Source organism: Dromiciops gliroides, chromosome 3 (assembly GCF_019393635.1).
Source record: "Dromiciops gliroides isolate mDroGli1 chromosome 3, mDroGli1.pri, whole genome shotgun sequence".
Lineage (NCBI taxonomy): Eukaryota > Metazoa > Chordata > Mammalia > Microbiotheria > Microbiotheriidae > Dromiciops > Dromiciops gliroides.
In genome coordinates this window covers 499,773,667-499,796,256 of record NC_057863.1, presented here as the reverse complement: position 1 = coordinate 499,796,256, position 22,590 = coordinate 499,773,667, and the positions used below count along the sequence as shown (strand labels likewise).

Genomic DNA, 22,590 nt, shown 5'->3' with positions numbered 1-22,590 from the left:
AAAGCTAGTAAATGTCTGTCTTCCTGATTCCAGGCCCAACATTCTATCCACCATGCCACCTAGCTGCCTTTTCTCTAGTTCCACCCCTTCCCCTGCCTTATATATTTTCCTTTTTTTGTTTGTTTGGTGAGGCAATTGGGGTTAAGTGACTTGCTCAGGGTCACACAGCTAGTAAATGTCAAGTGTCTGAGGCTGGATTTGAACTCAGGTCCTCCTGATTTCAAGGCAGGTACTCTATCCACTGCACTACCTAGCTGCCCTTTTTTTTTATGTAATGACTGTAGTAGTAGTAGGCCTCCACCAGTGGCGAACGACCATGGATCAGTGCCTTGAAGATCCATAGGCCACAGTGTGGCTGTGCAGTCTGATATGGGAGCCGCAGCTCCTGAGTGACTTATAACTGGTAACTGCCGCATCCCGTGTTGTATCTACCCCATGAGAAGTAGCTGGAGTGTCCTTTCCAGGATGCTGGCCTGGGCAGATCAATATGGAAAACAAGCTGTTGCCCATGCAGCAGTTTTTCCCTCTCCCGACATTGGTGGATCCTAAGGAGAGGCAGAGCCAATACAGTTTGGCGCCAGTGCCGCCGCAGGAGTTGCCAGAGGAATGCGATGTCCAACATCCAACTGCCTAAGGGACTCAAACTCCTGATTTTTCCCAGGGTTAATTCCCAAAGCCTTTCCCATAAATGAGTATAGCTGCAAGGCAGTGGAGGTTTAAAATCAGGGTTCCTTCCCCTAGGCGGGTTGCCTGCCAAGGATAACAAGCCCCACCTGCCCAAAGCAACTGGTTTTAAGGCACCAGTGACTCACCTTTGCCCCTTCTCCTGTTAGTGGAAACAGTTCTGCCATGAGAAGGCCAGGAGTTGGGCTTCGGTTATCAAAGGCTATTTGAGACACACGCCATTGGAGCATTTTATAGAGAGTGGGAATTTATCCCCAGTCCCACCCCGGCATGACAAACCTTTGGAACCATAATGACTGTAGTAATCAGTTTATTACACAGATTAATCATTCTTGAACGTACAAGCTCCAGAGGAGCAATTGGGTCTTTAAATATATACAAGTATTTCTGTCAAATGAATTTTTACCCTTACATCCAGATAGACCTAAGCAGTTAAAAAATGTAAGAAAAATTAAGAGCTATTAGCTATGTATTAACTGAGAAACCACATACAAACGAAAAAGTATTAGGAGGAAGGGGGTTGATGGAGAAGAGCTGGAAAAAAAAAACACCCATTACTTTATGTAATAACTCCAATCCATTTAAATGTTACTTTCTTTCCCCATTAGAATACAAGCTCCTTTAAAAAAAGAAAAAGTTTTAAAAAATAAAAGAATGCAAGCTCCTTGAAAGCAAGGAAGCTTCTTTCTTGTATTTCTATTCCCAGAATTTAGCACAGTACTTGGCACAGAGTAAGTGCTTAATAAATATTTTTCATTCATTCATGATCAACAAAAAGAAAAAAATCCTGAGCCTCACTTCCCTCATCTGAACACAAGGGTGTTAGATTATTGATCTCCAAGGTTTCTTTCAGATCTAACATTCTGGGAGTCTACAAATGAAATACTTGGAGAGATAGAGAATGAGAACTTTAGAAATAGGTCTTGAGGTTGAGAGGAACAGCAACAGTGGAATAGTAATAATAGCAATAGCCTCAGTTTCCTCATCTATAAAATGAAGCACCTGAACTAAATGGCCTCCAAGAATCCTTCCAGCTCAAAAGCCTGTGACCCCAGGAGGCCCTTGCCAATTAGTAGAGGAAAGATATAAGACCACCACATAGCTTATTTCCCTTGGGGCTTCTCTCTGAATCATCTAGTCTGGAAAAATTCTGTCCTGTGCCCCAGTTCAAAGCTGAACTTTAGAATTATGCAAACTTTCCTAGCAATTCCAAAAGAACAAGGCTGTTCAGGTTTTCTCTTTTATGTCCCCGGCCCATCTTCTACAGGGAGAAGGAGAAGGCTCTCAGATGGATGACCCAGCCCATTATAGATCAAAGGGGATCTGAGGGTCTGGTGTTTGTAGCATCTCATCAGGAAAGGGACAAGCCAAGCAGGGCTGCAGAGAAATCCAAGCTTTCATTTTCCTTCAGTCAGGAGGATTAATCATTAGCATTTATACAGCATTGCCTGTTTGTAGACCACTTATTATCTTGACAATTGGAGAATATCTCTTAGGGGGACAGCTCGGTAGCAATGAATAGAATCCATCAGACATACTTTATTCTGAGGCCTCTTTAATAAAAGGGATCTGCATTCTCTCTATTCCTAGGTTTCTATGCAGATCTCCATCAGCTCATGAGACATCATCATTCCCCTACACAAGCACAGGCAAATTTTTAATTTCTTGCAAATTGCGATATTGATCATGAATATATAATCTGCTCTCTTGAACCCGCATTGAAATGAGGGAAAAACTGACAGGACAATCCAAAAGTCCTTTTCCATAAGACATTGCAAGTTGGGAGATTTAACCTGCTAATTATGTTCTTTTAAGAGTGTTACATAAAATGAATTTGCATTTCCTGAGCCTATACCAATTAATGGCAGGTAGAGGTGGCCCACAAAACTGCAGGATAACCTGATAAAAAGTAATATGAAATTTTAAACCTTAGTGTTGAACGTCCAGGCTTGTCAACTTGGAAAAAAGGTCCTAGTGGAGTGTCCCAAGGATCAATTGTTCTGTATTTTTATCAATGCCATGGATGAAATCCCAGAAGGCATGCTTTTCAAATGTGCATATAACAGGTAGAATCTAGGACAGAAAGTAAACACAAAATAACAGGATCAGAATGCTAAAAGATCTTGGCAGGTTAGAATGGTGTGTCAAATCTAATAAGATGAAATTTAATAGGAATGTATTTTTTTTTGGTGGGGCAATGGGGATTAAGTGTCAAGTGTCTGAGGCTGGATTTGAACTCAGGTCCTCTTGAATCCAGGGCTGGTGCTTTATCCACTACACCACCTAGCTTCCCCAGGAATGTATTTTTAAAATTTGCTATAAAACTATAGTATTGGGAAGGAATGATTGGACAACATGTAAAAAAAAAAGATCTGAAGGTTTTAGTGGACAGCAAGATCAGCAGGATAATTTATCAGCCACAAAAACTTATACAATATTAGGCTGCATTAGCCCATGGACAAGGTCGAGGATGAAGCATGGTATTTTTCTGCTGCTTTTCTTCTGGGCATATCCCATCTAGAATATTGTCTTCAGTTCTTGGGACCATATTTTTAAAAGGACATTGACAAACCTGAGCACATCTGGAGGGAGCTGACCAAAATAATGAGAGGCTTATGGGCTATACCCTCTCTGTTGAAGGAACTGGGTGTAATTAGCATAAAAAAATTTTCATAGAGGAAAGGGAACTTGATAGCTGGTTTCCAGTATTTGCAAGATTATTTTTTGAAAGAAGGATTAACAGAGATAGAATTAGCCTTTGCCCCAGGGTGCCAACAGGGGAGATGCTGAGGAGGACTTCTTCCATAAAAAAGAGACACTTCTCCCTCAAAGATTCTTTTTTAAAATTATGAACCCAGGGGCAGCTAGGTGGCACAGTGGATAGAGCACCGGCCCTGGAGTCAGGAGTACCTCAGACACTTAACACTTACTAGCTGTGTGACCCTGGGCCAGTCACTTAACCCCAATTGCCTCACTAAAAAAAAAAAAATTATGAACCCAATGAACATCAATCAGCATGAACATTCCAACATACCCAAAAGAGAAAAGAAGATTGTATGTGGAAATTGTGAACTTATATACAGACTGGAATTTTTAAAGTGTGTATTAAATTTAAAATAATAGTAACATCCCCTCATTGTGCCCCCTTCTGAATTTCCTACTGCTTTCTTGTTTTTTAACGTTTCACTGACACTCTCAGACCATCTAATAAAGTGAAGAGGGGTTGGGATCTACATGGGAGGAGACTGCTCCCAAATAGAAGTCCTTACTTGTAACAAATAGCTCTAGTCACACAAAACAAATGAGCCAACTAGCCATATCTGAAAAGGTCATGTTTCTTCCCTGTGCCTCACTTGTCAGTCTTTTAATGGCCTGTGATATCATGAGGCACAACTGCCTCTGGTCAGTGATGCCCATCACTGTGGATACCCCTTCCTAAGGTCCTCCTTCCTTATCATCCTTTGAAGGACTGCAGATTAGATTCTCCCCTCTCTTGGCAAGTCTACCCTCTGAATCAGACAATTCTCTGTACAGTTACTGTCTGCCCACCCCCAACCAACTGAATTTGCCCTATCCACAGTAATTTCTAGTTATAGTTCTGAAGGCTAGCCCTATTCCCCTGGACTCCTCATGAGAACACTAGGAACAATGAATAGCAGTTGCAAAGACACAGATTTAGGTAAAAGGAAAGAAAATCTTTTGAATAGTTAGAACTGCCTAAAAATGGAATAGCATGCCTCATAAGGTAGTGGGCTCCCCATATGAAGAGGTATTCAAAAGGAGGTCTATTGACCACCAGTGATCTAGTCAAAGGGATTCTTTTTTAGATTCTGATTAGATTAGATAATTTCTGACTTCCCTTCCAGCTCTGATGGTCGGTAATTCTGTGAGTGATCGATTGAGATATCTACTCATGCAATTATTGCAGCAGCTCAGAAGAAACATGAGATGCACAAATTTAGAGACATCTCCCTCCCAAATGGTCTATGGACTATTTGTGCCCAACCAGTGGTAAAGCCTTCCAGGATCGTCTTGTATGATTAGACACAGCCAGACACACTGTAAATTGACCCTGGCATTGTGATGTCATTTTGGTCCTTTTTGAGCACAAAGGACAAACAACAGCAGTGCCATTATTCTACGATTCTCTGTTTATTAGTTGGTAACAAGTTTCCACTGAATCATAGAATCAGAAGGGAGTGCCAGAGGTCAATAGATCCATCCTCCTGCTGTCAGGCCCACTGTTTATTCTGTTCTTACAGCTCTGCAGGGAAGAAATTTTTTACAGCTTTCCTAAAGTGTTTACAAGCACTCTTAGAGTCCCTCTGGCAACTTAAATCCATGTTTCTTTCCATATCAGAAACAAGGAACCATTTTATTACCGAAAATTTGCTCTCCTAAGTATTGACTTTGTGGTTTGCTCCAAAATTATCCCCACTTTTCTTCTTCTCCATTCAGTCATCTGGACTAGAGGGAAGGAAAAACTCCCTGATAACTTATGGGCTCTAGACACCTTTTTGTATTACAATCCAGTCCAATTCAACAAGCTGGAGTTGGGCAGATGGCTTGTTGCTTCTGTTCAACCAGGAATGGTCAAGGCCAGTCCAGCCAGGAAGGCTGTGTTACTCTCCAGTAATGCCTTTGAGGCTGCTGGCAAGAACAAGTGGTCCCAAACCTCCAGGTCTGTTCCCCCATTCACTGCCTGGCATCACTCCCAGTAATGAAGTTTCTGGATGTACACCGAGCAGATAGTGGGAAGCTTTGTCTGAACTTCTGTCTTTGGGGATGTGTCCCAGGATTGTGCCAGAGTGTCTGAGCCTATAAAAGTAGGACAAGGAGCCAACTAGCATTCTTTCTTTCTTTCTTTCTTTCTTTCTTTCTTTCTTTCTTTCTTTCTTTCTTTCTTTCTTTCTTTCTTTCTTTCTTTCTTTCTTTCGTCTGTCTGTCTTTTTTATGCAGGGCAATGAGGGTTAAGTGACTTGCCCAGGGTCACACAGCTAGTAAGTGTCAAGTGTCTGATTTGAACTCAGGTCCTCCTGAATCCAGGCCAGTGCTCTATCCACTGCACCACCTAGCTGCCCCACTAGGAGCCAGCATTCTTATGAGACCTCAAGAACAAAAAAAGACAGCTTGATCGATTAGCCAGAGAGGAAATAGACCAAGTGAAGTAGCCTTAGTTATCCCAGAAGAGACTGGAGGAAAGAGCCATTGGCTATAGGTCCCTATACTGCCTCATCTTCTCAGAATGGAATAGTAGTCATGTAGGAGAGAATATTCGCAGCAATAACCTGTATAGTGAACTGGATTTCTTCCCCTAGAGAAGCTCTCAGACCATCTAATAAAGTGAAGAGGGGTTGGGATCTACATGGGAGGAGACTTTATCTCTTGTAGTAAGACAATATCTCTAGTAAGTTAACTAGCCAGACAAAGAAAAGCAATGTATGTTTAAAAAAGAAGAAATCTCTTCTAGAATGGAAAAATGTCCCTGTCAGGATAGGTATGCTCACAACATATGGGTGGTAGGAGGATTCCCTCTTCTTCCTCATCCCCTGTGCATGGACTGTCTATACATTCTTCAAAGTCCCTCTGCAGAAAGCTTTTTCTTATCTTCCTAGTTGGTAAACAGCTTGCTCAACCCCACCCCTGCCCCTAACCTCATGTACCACTTGGTTTTGTAAAGTGATAATGAACTTTTTGTTTACATTTAATTTATTTTTCTCCGATTCATAAACATTTATTTTCCCTCCTTCCCACTCCCCCTTTGAAAAAAAGAAAAAGAAAATGTACTTAGTCGAGCAAAACAATTTCACACATTGATAACATCCCAAAATGTATATGTCGCTCTGCATCTTAAATACATTACCTCTGTTGGAAAGTGGGTAGCATAGTTCATCATCAGCTCTCTGGAATCATAACTGGTCTTTACATTGATAGGGGAACTTTGTCTTTCAAAGTTGTTTTGCCTTTGCAATGTTTTCATTCTTGTATAAATTATTTTCCTGATTTGGGTCACTTTACTTTGCATCAGTTTGTACAAGTCTTCCCAGATTTCTCTGAAACCATCAATTTCCTCATTTTTTACAGCATAGTAATATACCACCACATTCATACACCATAATTTGTTCTGTTATTGTCCAACTGATGAGCATCCCCTTGGTTTCCAGTTCTTTGCCAATATGAAAAGAGCTGCAATAAATATGCTAGTTGTATAGTCATTTCAGTCATATCCAATTCTTTGCGACTCCATTTTGGGTTTTCTTGGCAAAGATACTGGAGTGGTTTGTCATTTCCTTCTCCAACTCATTAGTAACATAAATATGTTAGTACTATGAGTTCATTTGGATAATGGCTTTACCATTTGCCATTTTATATTATGCCTCTCTTTGTTCTCCCACTTATCCCTCTACTGTGTTCTAAGTTCCAAGAGGCCAGGATTATCATTGTATCTCTCCTAGCACCTCACAGTGCTATGCACAAAGTAAGGACTTATTAAAAGTTTGTTAAATGAATTTAAAAGTATAGAATAAGAACCAGACTTATTATCATGGAGAGTAAGAATGATGATGATGATGATATTTTAAAAAAACACTAGTTCACATTTGTATGGTATTGATCAGTTTACAAAGTATTCTCAAATTTTTTTTTTAAGTATTCTCATAGGGGCAGCTAGGTGGCACAGTAGATAGAGCACAGGCCCTGGATTCAGGAGGACCTGAGTTCACATCTGGCCTCAGACACTTAACACTTACTAGCTGTGTGACCTTGGGCAAGTCACTTAACCCTCATTGCCCTGCAAAAAAAAAAAAACCAAAAAAACTAAAAACAAAGTATTCTCATAACAAGTGTAATTATTGCCATTTTACAATGACAAAACTGAGGCTTAGATGGAGGTTACATGACTTGTCCAAAGCTATAAAACTAGTAAGTTACAGAAATGGACTTAAAATTAATGCTCTAAAATCCAGATCTACCCCAAATCTCATCCCAAGGTCAGAGGGTTTCCCTGGTGCCATTGAAGGGTACCAGAAAGGCCCCTTAATCAAAAATACTTTTCCCAAATTGCATTAAATTCATTTTATTTTATCACACTCTTTGTAAATTTATCAATTAGGAATTCATTTGAGTTAACAAATCCTTTGCAGGGGGAAATGATTATACAGAATTATATTATTATTAATTATACAGAATGAGTAAAATTTTTTTTTGGATATGACAAATGTGTGGCTTTATTTTGCTTGACAATGTATATTTGTGGGCAGCTAGGTGGCGCAGTGGATAAAGCACTGGCCCTGGATTCAGGAGGACCTGAGTTCAAATTTTACCATAGACATGTGACACTTACTAGCTGTGTGACCCTGGGCAAGTCACTTAATCCTCATTGTCCCACCAACCCCCTCCCCCCCAAAAAACAAAAAACCCACAAAACCAAAAACAGACAATGCTTATTTGCTTTTTAAGAGTATGTTTCCTTTTTTATTTGGGGAGAAGGGAACTATTGTTAGGTTGCCCCCCAAAAATATGAGGGTCACGAATCACTTCTTCAAATTCATAGAAAAGAGCAAAAGGAAATTCAGACAGAAACATAAGCAGGACAGCTTTGAAAATTACATGTTGAAATTATAGACTTTTTAAAAAGTGAGCAGTATTTGAGGGAAGTTTGACTTTTCATGCATAATCTTTCTTGTCTACTTTGTATATAAAAATATTCTCTTTTTTTTTGCAGTTGTTAAACCCTAAATGTTTTTAATTGCATGGAACACTGGAAAGATTTAGGTCATTCATGCTTTGGTTCAAAATGTCTCATGGTTTCATAGATTTGGAGCTGCAAAGAACCTTAGATATCATCATCCAAACCATTCAGTTATGGATGAGTAAATTGAGGCCTGGAAAACTCAGGTGACTTGATCTAGGTCACAAAGTTGGTAAATGACAAGCCCAGGACTTAGGCCTCAAAATCTAGTGACCTTGCTTTTATACCACACTACCTCCTACTTAATCAACATATGTTTTTCATGCTCAGTCAACCAATAAGAATTTATTAAGCTTCTACTACGTGCTCAATTTCCTCAGGTATAAAATTAAGGAGTTAGACAAGAAAACTTCACTGGTCCCTTTGAGCTCTAAATCTCTGGAGTCAAATTTGGTGTTCTTTCTAGCCCACTATAGCTATTTTCTTTTATTCCAGAGAATAAGTCAAAACTGAGAAAATGAACGATGGAGGCAAGCTGGGAGTAATTTTGGAATGAGTGGTACCTGGGGGAAGGCAAGGCTAGGTGCTGCATAAGGGTCAGGAAATGTGGACAGCTGGACAGTCACAGGAGGCTTCACAGAGTCTTGGAGACATTAGCACCAGAAGGAATAGGAAAGGCACAAAATGGAACTTGGGAAAGCACCAAAACAAGCTTCAAAATTTTATAAAAGGCTCTTCCCAGTTTTGGAAGTTCACAGGCAAATTTTAGAAATTGGCTAGACCAAAGAATTTCAAGAGCACCTTCAAAAGCAATCCAATGGGGCAGCTAGGTGGCACACTGGATAGAGCACCGGCCCTGGATTCAGGAGGACCTGAGTTTAAATCCGGCCTCAGACATTTGACACTTACTAGCTGTGTGACCCTGGACAAGTCACTTAACCCCAATTGCCTCACCAAAAAAAAAAAAAAAAAAAAAAAAGCAATCCAATGACAAAACACATCAGAGAGGAGGACAACTAGAGAAATTGAAACCAACTGATTTATTCAACCTCAAAGTGCTACATAAATATTCTTCATCATCATCATTAGGGATAGGGGCACAAAGCTGTGATTTCAATGTTATGGTTTAGGGACTTCCCAGGTGACGAAATTCTCTTTACCAATATAGACCAGTAACTTTGCAATTTATAATCTTAGAGAGTTGCTTAAAGCACTAAGAGGATAAGCAACTTGCCCAGGGTCATATGGCCAACTTGTGTTAGAAGCAGGACTTGAACCCAATATACCAGGCTACCTCTTATATTATTATTAATCACAATAATAATCACAATATATTTAACAAATAGGAATAAGGTATTAGACAATGGGATGGGAATAGGGAGAAATATAAATATGTTCATATTATTATTAGTAGTAATAATTTTTAAATAACTATATATTTAACAAAATAGATACAAGGCAATAGACAATAGAATAGGACTAAGGAGATACAGAAATATGTCGATATTATTATTAATAAATTTAATAAATAGGGACAAGGAATTCAACAATAAAATGGGAGTAAGGAGAGCAATAAATATGTCCATATTACAATTAGTGGTAATAATAATTTTCAAATTAATAATAAATTTAACAAATTGGTACATGGCATTAGACAATAGGATAGGAGTAAGGAGTTATAAAAATGTCAATAATAACAATAATACACTTAATTATATGTAAAAGGCATTGGACAAAAGAATGGGATTGGAGAGAGATGTTAATATTAATAATAATAACATTTAGTATATAGGTACAAGGCATTTGACAATAGGATGAGAGTGGGGAGAGGTCTAGAGATATCTGCAAGGCACTTGATGAAAAAGCTCAGAGATGACTAAGTGGATTTTTTGCCTTGGTCTTTATTAAGGAAGACCTTAGATTCCCACTCCCTTACTATCTTTTGAAAGAAACAAATGAAAAATAACAATCAGATCAAATAGTGGCAAAAGTACATAATAGATTCACATAGTTTTAGAATTAGGTAGGATCTTAAAGATCATAGAATTTTTAATTATTTTACAGTTGTAGAAACTGAGGCCCAGAGAATATGAAACAACATGCCCAAGGTTACAGAGCCAAAGTTAGTACCTGAGCTAGGACTAGAATTGCTTCCATCTCTTAGGCTGGTGCTTTTTTTTGAAACCTAATCAATTTAGATTTTGCTCCCTGGAACTAGATGGCAGCACCAACACAGGAGTTTTGAAGAAATGCCAGGGTGAAACTGGAACTTTGATGGAAATGCTTAATTTTCCCTTACAAACATCCACTGGATCAGAGGATTCTTGGGTTTTACTGCAATTCCCTCCATATATATACAACTCCACATATATAATCAATGAATCTCCCTTCCATAGAAGAGAGGCTAATGAAACTTATAATAAGAGACAATCAAGTATAACCAACTTTGCGAAGTGTTTAACTTGTGGAACTCATCAACCCAAGAGGTAGCTCAGGGAACAGTACTGAATAGCTTTACGCTTGGGCAACTAGGTGGCACCATGGATAGAGTTCCAGGCCTGAAATCAAAGATTCATCTCCTGAGTTCAAATCTGGCCTCAGACACTACTAGTTGTGTGACCCTGGACTAGTCACTTAACCCTGTTTGCCTAACATTCCACATATACAAAAGGAGCTGGAGAAGGAAATGGCAAACCACTCCACTATCTTTGTCTAGAAAACCCCAAATTGGGTCACAAAGAGTCTGAAATAACTGAAAAATGAAAAAGAAAACAAAATAATGAGTGATTTTCAAAATAGCACATTTCGGGAGTATAGATGTGGTAGAATATAAGCTCTTTGAGGTCAGGAATTGGATCATTTTAAAATTTTTGTTTCCCCAGCACAGTGTTACCTACAGAGTAGATGCCTAGTATGTGTTTTTTTTAATTGAATTAAATATTCAGTATATTGTGGTTGACATCAGGAGAGACAAACTTGCCCTCCCACAAAATGTCTCATAGTGCCAACTGTCAGACACAGAATACTAAATTATGTGGACAACCTTCTCAACCAAAAATTAATCTCATCTGTGAAACCTGGGAAATCTATTCACAGGTCTGGCATTGCTGTAATTTTCCTGGTCTTCTGGGGAAAAAATTATTCATTCTTGACCAGAAAGGAGGGCAGGCATTGCATTTTAGGAATTCTGTTCTTACAGAGAGTTCCCCCAGGGTAGAAGAAACCTTTTTATCATGTTCCCTAGAGCTCAATGCCTCAGCTAATGACACATCACCTAGCACAATTTCATCCTTAGTGAGTGGTGAGGGAGGCCACACAAGAAGGTCAGGGCAGCCGCCCCCAGATACCCAGATGGTCAGTGGGAAATTCCAGTTGATTGTTGCATGCTGTCCTGGGCAAGGTCACTGAGTCCAGAAGAGCCAAGATTCCTGCTCCTAACTATAGGTACCCTCAGCCACAATATTTCCCCCTACCCGGCAGGCACACACAGGGAATGTATGTCCACACATGTCTCTCTCCCTGTAGAGTATTACTGGGCAATGATGTAGTTTATACTGGTTTTCATCTTTCACTACCCACGTTTTAAGGTCATTTTCCCTCTTCCTTCCCAAGATTCCCTCCCCTTTTTATTTCATTTCTATCACTATCTACTGCTTAAGAGTTAGAGAGATCATATATCAGGGTCATCCATTCAAAATATCTCAGTGGTGGAGGAAAGAGAAGGGAATAAGCTTTTCTATTTTTTTTAATGAATTTTTTGGGGGGTGAGGCAATTTGGGGTTAAGTGACTTGCCCAGGGTCACACAGCTAGTAAGTGTCAAGTGTCTGAGGCTGGATTTGAACTCAGGTCCTCCTGAATCCAGGGCCGGTGCTTTATCCACTACACCACCCTGAATAAGCTTTTCTAAAGCACCTTCTTTGTGCCAGGCACCATGTTAATTGCCTTTTTATAAATATGATCTCATTTGATCCTCACAATGATCCTGCTGTCATTATCCCCATTTTACAATTAAGGAAATTAAGTCAGAAAGAGGTTAAGTGATTTGCCCAGGGTCTCCCAGCTAGTAAGTGTCTGAGACTCAATTTGAATTCAAGTATTTCTGCCTCCAGGCTGGGCACTCTCTCCACTGCACTGGAAGAACTGGAGCCAGATCTTTCTTCCCTAGGCCAGCTCTCTCTATTCACTATTCCAAACTGCCTTCCAATAAATGTGACTGATTACTGATTGACAGTGTGTGAGGGTAGGAGCAAGAGGACCCAGCTCTCTAATCAATTCTGTACCAGGTCTAGTAGAGGCAGGACACTGAGACCTGGACAGTAGCCCATTCACTGCAGCCCCCTGGCAACACTGACAAGGCAGTCCTAGATAAGGAAAAAGAACAAGGGCAGGGAGAGATTCACCTCCCATGTAACAGGGGAATGTAATAGCTGCCATTGAAGCAAAGATGATAAAGGGCAATGGAAACATTGCAAGCAGCAGCTAATTAGGGTTGCCAGGCTCCAGCTGACAGTCCTACCTCAGCTTGAGGCTCAAGCAATATTTTTTTCTTTCATTTACTTGGTCAAGTTATGTCCTATTGACTGCCCCATATATGTCTTCTTCCCTTCCTCTCTCTCCCCCACCCCCATCCCCGACACAAGCATCCACGTACAGACATACCTCTCTGAGGTTTTATTTACTAAGGTGGATTCATTGAAAACATTTCTCATTAGGACAGGTGTGGCAGAAACAGGAACCCTCTACTGGGATTGTTACTGCTTCCACTCCACCATAATGCCAGAATTATTATTATTATTTGGTCCATTTTGATGATTTCAGTGGTGTAATGAACTTTAGGTATGGAAACTCCCTCCACCAATTCCAGAGCAGCTGTTTTTTATCTCATCATTTTAGAGAGCTTACCTGGGTTACTGAGAGGTTAAGTCACTTGCCTCCAGTCCCATGGCTAGGAAGTATCAAAGGTAGAACTCGAACCCAAGCCTTCCTGTTTCTGAGTCTAACTCTCTTTTCATTGTGTCACATTTCCTCTCAATACCAGACTCAACACACAACAAAATAGAATCACATGTATTATTGTAAAGAAACGTAGGCTCTTCCCTCTGACCCTCTCTCTCTCTATAAGAGGCTCTCTCCCTCTTTCATTTCTCTCTAGGAGGAGGTCCTCCTAATTGGCTCACCCACTGTGAGGGTCACACTATGTTGAAAGAGATTAGTTCTTCCTAGAGGCCAGAGCTACAAGGCATTTATAAGTCCTGGGCAAGATCTGACATTTGATCTGCCTGTGTTATGCCTGCCAGATCTTTGAGCTGGTAACAAATACATTTCAACCTACCACAATAGAGATACCCACGTGCCATCTGACTCACTCTAGACCTTGGCAGCCATCTAGGCTAACCCCCAAATTTTAAAGATAAGTAAATAAAGAAGCAGCAGGGCCTACCACGTTGGAAAGGCTATAAGTATGGACCTGTTGACAGACTACATCACTGTCGCTAGAGGACTGGCTTAACTAAATTCAGAAAGGCTGATGCCTTTGGAAGGTCAGCCACTTGGGAATGTGGTTTTTAAGCTGTGGAAGCTCATAAAGACCTTCTCCTAAGTCATGGGAGGGTTGCTCCCTAGATTAATGGAGATTGTACATATCCCAGTGAAATCAAACAAGGTGTGAGATGAGGAAATAAAGTATGAAACATAATTTCTTATACAAATTAGTTTGTTTTTTACCGGGCATTGAGGGTTAAGTGACTTGCCCAAGGTCACACAGCTAGTAAGTGTCAAGTGTCTGAAACCGTATTTGAACTCAGGCACTCCTGAATCCAGGACCAGTGCTTTATCCACTGCACCACCTAGCTGCCTTCTACAAATTAGTTTTGTATGTGAGCTTGAGAAGTTGTCCCAAGACCTGACTATCCCCCTGCATGAACTGGATACAAAGGACCCAGGATCCCTGAGAGCTGGTTAGTTAGACCCTAGAGTACAGCCAGAATGGTCTCAGCCATCTTGGGCCTATCCTTTACTGTTTCCATGCCCCTTCAACCACTTCAGTTACTTCTACCCATCTCTGTTCTTGATATTTGAAGAGTTTGCCACCCCTTCCATACTCAGCAAGTGATAAAGTCACTGGGAGAACATCATTCCTGGTGAGAAGGTCATTTAACCCAGCTAACCACCCAGGAGGCCTGTGATCCTATAATCACATGCTGAGGGTGAACAGCCACAAGTTGTAATCATTTGAAGTATAATTGAACTTCATCTTCTCTGAGATGAATCAGTTCTATGTAGGCCAGCAGACAGATTGGCTATTCTGGAAGGCTCCTGAAAAATGACTGAGAAGAGAAAACCTGGGTTTGGGTTTGAGCTGCGCCGTTGTTGCCCCATTGGGTAACCAGGGCCATGCCTAAATTTCACCCTCCTATAAAAGAGCTTGATTTCTCCCTATATTTTCAAGCTCCTAAGAGACCAAGTGAATGTATTCTACCTTATTTACAAAGATGACACTACAGCCCACAATGTCTTTGAGCTATTTATCTAATAATGATAACAATAATAACTGAAATGTAAGCAGTACTTTAAGGTATATCAAGTGTCCTACATTCATTATCTTGTTTGATCCTCACAACATTCTTGTCTCTATTTTATAGTTGAGGAAATTGAGACTTTGGGAAAATGACTTCATAGAATCTCAGTTCTAGAACTGGAAGAGGCCACCTAGTTCAACCCCTTCATTTTATGGATTTCTTCATTTGTTAAAACAAGGGGATTGGACCAGACCTGTACTTTTCTTTCCTATCCTCTATCAATTATGTCATGGTGTCTCCCTACAGTAGGGGAGATAAGTATTTCTGGAACAACCCACATTCTCCCTTGATCCTCCTGTGGCCAAAGATAGACACAGGGGTTGCTTGCAATAGGGGATGCTATTTGTAATCACTATTGAGGTTGATGAAAGTGAAGTAACTTGCCCAAAATCACATAGGTAGTCATCTCCAAAGGTGATATTTGAACCCAGGGCCTCTGATTCCAGTCCCTCTCCACTGAACCAATTATTAATAAGGAAAAAATAATATCCTTACTCTGGCAAACACAAACTCCTTCAGAATTTGGAAATTTATCTACTATTTTGTAACTATGTGTTCAATCCAATTCAACAAATACTAAGTACCTACTATGTGGAAGGCACTTTCCTCGGCATTGTGAGGGGAGATACTGAAACCAAGAATCAGTCCTACTTTCAAGGACTTTACTAATATAACAGAAGAAAAGAACTTTACTAATGTAAGAAAGGAGTAAGATGAATAGTTATAATACACTGCAGAATAACTATGCCTATTGCAGAACTCGACAGACTTTGTACCTCCCAAGGGAGGTACAACACATTCTAGGTCTTCAGATGGGAGTTCCTTGGGCTATGAAGGATTGGGGCTGGCCTCTTACCAGCTTTAGTGCCCACTTTTTACCTTATCTCCCAGGGTTTCTTCCATTCTTTTGGGAACCTAAGTCTCTGGAAACATTTACAGGGTACCGTGAATGCTAAGGACCCAGGGTGCTCTTAGAATCCCTGCTGGGGGCAGCTAGGTGGCTCAGTGGATAGAGCACCGGCCCTGGAGTCAGGAGTACCTGAGTTCAAATCCGGCCTCAGACACTGAACACTTACTGGCTGTGTGACCCTGGGCAAGTCACTTAACCCCAATTACCTCACCAAAAAAAAAAAAAAAGAATCCCTGCTGAAGGGCACTCTGTGATCACAATACCAATTGGACCACCATGGCACTGTGCACTTTTTGGTCCTTTCAGCTGAACATTAGTGCCTACAAATAGCATCCCCCATCCTCTAGTAACTGTCTTTCTCCATTTTTGGCCACAAGAGGATCAAGGGAGAATGGAGATTGCTCCAGAAATACCCATCTCCATTACTACAGGGAGATACTATGACATAGCTGATAGAGCATCAGAAGGAAAAGTATAGGTGAAGCCTAACTCCCTCTTTTTACAAATGAGGAAAGTGAGTCCAAGACAGATGAAATTACTTGACTAAGGTCACACAGTTAGTAACTGACTGAGGTAAATGGCCTTCAGGATACTAAGTCTATGGTTCAATGAAAAAAGTGTTTTAGGATTGGAGAACCTGGGTTCAAATCCTGCCCCTGTGACTTATCTTTGTGACCTTGACCTTGCATTTCCAAGCTTTGCTTTTTCACCTGTAAAAGGAGGCAGCTGGGTAGTGCATTGTATAGAGAGCTTGGCCTGGAGTCAGGAAGACTCACCTTCCTGAGTTCAAATCTGGCTTCAGACACTTACTAGCTCTGTGACCCTGGGCACTTACTAGCTCTGTGACCCCAGATGGGGTCACAAAGAGTCGGACACACGTGAACAAAAGGATAGGGTTGGACTAACTGACCTCTGGCTGTATTATAGTTATTATGCTGTATTCTATATTTAGTTGTCTTATCCCATCCCTCTATGAGATGAGTAAGGGCCTGGATGGCAAGATTCCTTCTGATTCATCCCTTCCTCTTATCCCACCCCTTTCTCGTTTGTGAGAACAAACCCCAACATCCAAATCCGTTTTAAAAATTCATTAGATTTTTTGGAAGGAAGATATCTGGAAAGAAGGTGTGGCTCCCTCTATTCGTTATGAGGTTACTTTATATACAGTTCAAACAAAGGCATAAGGACACTTGCGTTATTGGCCTCATGAAGGCTGTAGGTAGTCTGCAGAAGGGCAGTTTGAGATGTAATCAGGGGGCATCTAGGTGGCGCAGTGGATAAAGCACCCGCCCTGGATTCAGGAGGACCTGAGTTCAAATAGGGCCTCAGACACTTGACACTTAATAGCTGTGTGACCCTGGGCAAGTCATTTAACTCTCATTGCCACACACACACAAAAAAAGATGTAATCAGCTGGTAAGTCAATCTTATTTGGGGAATCCAAATCACAAGGTTTAGATGGACCCAAAATAAGATCTGGTGGGAAAGCCATAGTGTCTCTGAGGTCGATTTGACCTCTGAAGTAAGCTTTGGGGTTAGACAATTTTCTAGCCACATAAAGCTAGGTTCAAACAATATTAATAAATGATCAATAATAAATATTTTCTCTACACCCTCAAGCACAGTGCCTTGCACATAGTGGGTACTCAGTGACTCCTGAATTGAATTGAACAAATAACAAGAGAGTAGGAATTTTTAAATTCTAATGTTTTTTTTGGTTTGCCAGGAAAGAGAAAAGGATGTTATTTAAAAATAAATAATGAATAAGTGTGTGTGTGTGTGTGTGTGTGTGTGTGTGTGTGTGAGAGAGAGAGAGAGAGAGAGAGAGAGAGAGAGAGCACTTAGGCTCTTTGCCATTAAGCTTTGATGAATATGGCGAACACTGTCCTTCAACAAAACTGCAAAAATCAAAATTAAAAATAAGGCCAGACCAAGATGATGCTTGGGACTCTGGAGGCGGCAGGATTGGAGTTCATACGATTTAGAGCTAAAAGGGACCTTTGAGATCATTTAGCCCTGGTCTGGGGCCTGAGCTGTCAGTGACATCATAGTTTATAGGATTTCTGTGTTTGTTTTCATTGTAAAACCTCCCACAGTTGGTTTTAGCCCACATTCATAGCCCTTTCCTGGTAAGCAGGGTACAGTGACATAACCTTAGGGAAGCCACATCCCCTGTGTAGGCCTCAGTTTTCTCACTTGGATAAAGGGAATGATAGTGGAATAAATGCCCCCTCCTTCCATCACAGGCATATAGTGAGGACTCAGGAATATAATTCAAGTGTTTTGAAAGTAAAACCGCTATGGAGTGCAAATTATCATCATCCTGATCAGCACCATTAAACCTTGAGAACAAGGACCATCTTTACCTTTGTATCCCTAGGGCTTAGCATAGTGCTTGACACACAGTAGCCATTTGATAAATATTTATTAGTTATTTATTGACTGAGTGACTGACATGGAAAGGAAGTATAGTGAAAAAAATACTGGACTTGGTATCAGAAGACCTGGATTCTAGTCCTAACTCTGTTCCCTAACCAATTGCATGACCTTGGGCAAATCAGTGTACTTCTCAACATCTCTGCTTCCTTATCTATAAAATGAGGGGACAAAACTAGTCATTCTGTGATTTCAGATGATTTTACCTCATTATCACCATCCGATTTTGTTGGGACAGAACATTCCTAGTGACATGACAAGTGTATTACCATCCTTCTTATTTTTATTATTATCACCTACTAGGTTCCAGGCCCTGTGCTAAGTGCTGGGGATATAAAAAAGGCAAAAGACAGTCCCTGCCCTCAAGGAGCTCCCAATCTAAGAGGTGGGGTGGTGTCCAGTATATAATCAGGGAAGCTGATTATACACTGAGGTATGATCAGTGACAGTGATCAGTTCATCATCTCCAGGTCAGCACATTAGAGATAGGAATTCCAATTTCTCCATCCCACTCCACTCTTAGCCTAGCTCCCAATAGTCTTTCTCCAAGGTTGTCCTGTAAACAGGCCTGAGGACAAAACAACAAAATCTATTTTCCAAATGAGCTAAAGTTAATTATGCTTTTTTTAAAAGCTCTAACGGGTAAGTTTCAAAAACAAACCCACAGAGATATGCAGAAACAGTGTGTTGCAGTGGATAGAGTCCCAAATCTGGATGCAAACAGCGTGAGTTCAAATCTCAGCTATGCTCTTGACTAGCCTACATCCCTTGAATAAACAGCATTAGCTCTCTGAGACAGTTTTCTATCATCTATTCATCTATCAAATTAAGAGGTTAGCTCGGAAGATGCCCTTAGTTATAGGTGTGGGTCCCCCCCTTCCCCCCACCTCTTACTCATAGCTAACAATCTGAACAGGTGTAGCTAGCTGAGGAAAATGGATAGCAGAGCAGCAACCTTTTAGGTATCAGGACCCCAGACCGACTCAGGATTAATAGACTAAACTCATCACTTTTGAATTGCTCTGGGAAACCAAATGGGTTCTGTCCATGTTCCATTAGTTCCCAGGGGAAAGGGGGGCTCATTTACCCTCTGAGCTCCTTTTCTGGCCTCTCTGAGCTGCCTGGTGGTTGCTATCAGGAAAGTGCTATTTTTAAATGGAGACGCAGAAGGGAAGCCTGGGCCACCAAAGAACCATGCCTCGCTTTTTATGTTCCTGGCTCAAAGCAGGTGGCCGTCAGGGGACCAGAATCCAGGCAGGAGACATGAGAAGTGTTTTAAAACACCAGTCGAGATGTTCATCCTGAGGCAGCCTGCTGAGAAGAAGGAATTCACAAAAAGTCCCAGTGCCTTAATTGAATTCATAGTGCCATCTCTCCACGCGGAGCCTGCCTACTCAGGCTAATTGCTTCGGTACGCTGGCTTGCTGCACTGCAAACACAATGATATTTTATGTCTGTGTGCGGTCTTTCAAGGCCACGAGACTCTCCTCTTCACCCTCCCTCATCCCCTCAGTACTTGGCCATCTCTGTTTTTTCCAGTCACTTCCCAGGCCTACTTCTGCTCCACACCGGAAACTTGGGTGCTTGTGAGCAGACAGTGTGGTCATAGGCAGCTGCTGGGCAGAAGCTGAGGTCTAGACAGCTGTAAGGCCTGAAGGAGACAGGGTGGCTAGGGGAAAGGGCCCTGGGATTTGAGTCAAAGGAGCTGGACTCAAGGGTCAGCTCCACCACTCAGTACTTATTAGACTGAGGGCAAGACTGCTTGGGTCTCATTTGCAAAATCTGTCTGTGAGGGCTAGGTTGGAAGCAGATCTGGTATTTTGTAGAGGAACACTGCAATTCTCAAGGTTCCCAAGCTCTTTCCAGGAATGAAACTCCCTCTATCAATCAGGTTGGCCTCCTTCTCTGAAATTTAGTAGTGTTAGAAAGCTGTCTGGGCCACCAAAAGGTTAAGAAACTTATTCTGGGTCATGTACCAGCATGTGTCAATAGCTAGACTTGAACATAGATCTTCTAGACTCCCAGTCTGCACTTGCATTGCATATCACATCCTAAGTGCTAATAAATGCATGTTGTGTTGGATTCAAATGAAATGAAATGAAATGGATTGAATTTTAGAGTCAAACCAAAAGATGGATATGAGGAGACTGAGTAGGCCTCAAAGATGCAGAAACGTTTGGGAGCTCTTCTTTATAACAGATCAAGCACCTTCTTTGTTGTAATCAGTACCTTTTCCTACCAATGTTCTGTACCTGTTCTACCCAAACTGCTTTGCAAAAAAGTACATCTTCTCTTTTGCCACTCCTTCTGACTCAGATAGCTTTGGAGATGTTATCTGCTAAGCTAACACACACATACATGCATACATCACATACTGATGGTGTGTATCACACTCTTGAGTGAATAAATAAACTGCAGTTTATCTGTCTGTCTGTCTGTATCCTGTACTAGATAATATATTTGGGCAGTAGCTAGTAAGGACCCTGAAAATTCTCACAACACTATGATCCTACAAGAGAAAGCTGTGTCAAGATATGTTGGAAAGCTGTGTGATAGATTGAATTTGGAGTCACAGGAACTGAGTTCACATCCCAACTTTGCCCCTAATTACTTCTGTGGTCTTGGGAAAATCACTTAACCTCAGTTTCCTCTTCCATAAAATGAAAAGATTGGAATAGATAGCCTCTCAAGTCACTTCCAACTTCAAATCTGTGGGTCTTCCATCAACCTGAATGATATACATTTGGGGACACAAGCATACTACATGCTAAGCTAGGCTTAATCACAAAGGTATAAATTCAGAAGTATCCTGTTAGGCCATAGGTAATCCAAAGTGTAAAAGAAGAAATCTGTCCAGTATAGATTGGACAGTTCTACTTTTTTTCCTGATTTAATTCAGATACCCAGGCCTTGAGCTCCCATTGTACCTCTGGGCTAGACATCAAGGCTTCCTCCAAGCACCCAATACAATGGCTTTCTTACCCTGGGCTCCAGCCTACCTTCTGTGGTATTTCCATCACCTCACCTCCAGCACACACTTTAAAAAAAAATCTCTTTTCTCTCTGTATTTGTTTTAAGCTCACTACCTATCCATCTACCCCCACATGAGTAGTCCACTTCACTCCAGGAAAGAGCTAATCTAGCATTCTATTGTGCAGACCTCTCAGGGACTCAGTATAATACTAAATCATTAAAGGCCGTTAAACCAATTTTTCTGCTTTCCCCTTCAATAGGGATGCTTGCAGTTCAAAAGATTTCTCCATATCCTCTAAGATGAAATCCCTATCCTACTAATAATTAACTCAGGAAGGTGACCACCTCCTCTCCCATTGAGGAAGGTCTCATGTGTTCCAAATATGTACCTTTACAGATTAAGAAAGTATTTAACCCCAGAGCCATACAACAGCAAAAGTTCATAAGAATAGATTTCTTCCCACATTTGCATTTAAAACAAACAACTCGGGGCAGCTAGGTGGCACAGTGGATAGAGCACCGGCCCTGGAGTCAGGAGTACCTGAGTTCAAATCTGGCCTCAGACACTTAACACTTACTAGCTGTGTGACCCTGGGCAAGTCACTTATCCCCAATTGCCTCACTAAAAAAAAAAATTAAATTAAAACAAACAACTCAGGGATTCTTTGTTAGATGAAAAGGAAAAAGTAAAGATTCTGATTGTTCCTTTTTTATAGATAAGGAAACTGATCCTGTTTCAGGATGCTATTTTCAGAAATTTATGCAGCCTTCTCATTGTAGGTACTATGTGGCCAGGGATGTAAGTGACTTTTGACTTCCTGTGGTTACAACATGGAGAGAAATCCCCATCATTATGGATAGGCATACCCTATAGTCCTGAGGGGCATTTAAGCCCAGTAGAAAGGAAACCATGATTCACTGGTGAGCCAGCTTAGATATAGCCTCTCTTCCCTTTGCCTACCTATGATTGCCCTTTAGTTTTTGTGCTTTTCATATTAAAGAGATTAATCTGCTTTGTTGAACCTTTAAACTTTGCCTTTCCTGAGAGCGTTAATCACATCTATGCACCATTCCCCATTCACCTTCAAAAGAAGATTAAAGCTAGAGAGCCCTAATGGGTTTGCTTAGATTTTAATAAGATTTGCTAAGATCACTGTCTTAGCCTGCATCCTTCAGAATACAGCTAGAGGACCCTGGGAGCTGATGATATGCCAGACACTTTCCCCGCATCTCTCTAGAGGCAAATTTACCAAAGCTCCCAAGTCCAAAGAGAATATTCTGAGTTTTGAAAAGTCCAATTAAGGAAAATCCCTGCAAA

The 22,590-nt window shown here is 40.9% G+C and overlaps 1 protein-coding gene across 2 annotated transcripts in view; it reads left to right on the top strand.

Moving 5' to 3' along the window:
* Positions 1-22,590, top strand: part of KCNJ5 (potassium inwardly rectifying channel subfamily J member 5) — a 59,204-nt gene that overhangs the window by 18,609 nt on the left and 18,005 nt on the right. The window lies entirely within an intron of this gene.